The following is a 596-nucleotide window of genomic DNA, read 5'->3' as shown; positions in this document are numbered from 1 at the left end:
CATCTTCTGTGTCCTCTGGAGCTGTTGGTCAAGCAGTGGGGACAGACAAGGACACAGACAATTGCCACACAGAGAAGCCAGTGTTGGGGGTGGGGGGGAAGCAAGCCTGGGGGCTGCGAGAGCCTTGGAGAAGGATCCAGGGAGGGCTTCCTGGTGGAGGCAGGTCTGAGCTGAGACCTGCAGGGTGAGGTGGAAGAGGAGGGGGAAAGGGGTTCCAGCCAGAGGGCAGAGCCTGGGCAAAGGCCTGGAGGGCAGGGAGAGATGGTGGCCTGGTCAGAGAGCTACTAGGTGTTGCCGGTCCAGGCACTGGAGCTGGAGCTTGAGGGGACAGAGGCAGACAACAGACAAGAGAAAGGAGAGGAGGAGTAATATGTCAGCGGGCGCTCAGAGGTGTGTGGGAGGGGGTGCAGGACGGGCTCACCCTGAAGCTGAACCTGGAAGGGTGAGGAGGAGCCGGCTAGGAAAGAACAGAGGGGAGGGATTCGAGGCGAAGGCCACAGCGAGTGCCCACGTCCTGAGGCATGAAGGAGATGGGAGTGTCGAGGACGAGCAGAGGGAGCGAGGGTGACAGTGGGGCCGCATGGGGCCTCGCTGAG

This window comes from Pteropus alecto, unplaced genomic scaffold, assembly GCF_000325575.1.
Source record: "Pteropus alecto unplaced genomic scaffold, ASM32557v1 scaffold45, whole genome shotgun sequence".
NCBI lineage: Eukaryota > Metazoa > Chordata > Mammalia > Chiroptera > Pteropodidae > Pteropus > Pteropus alecto.
Note: the sequence above shows the minus strand (reverse complement) of the source record.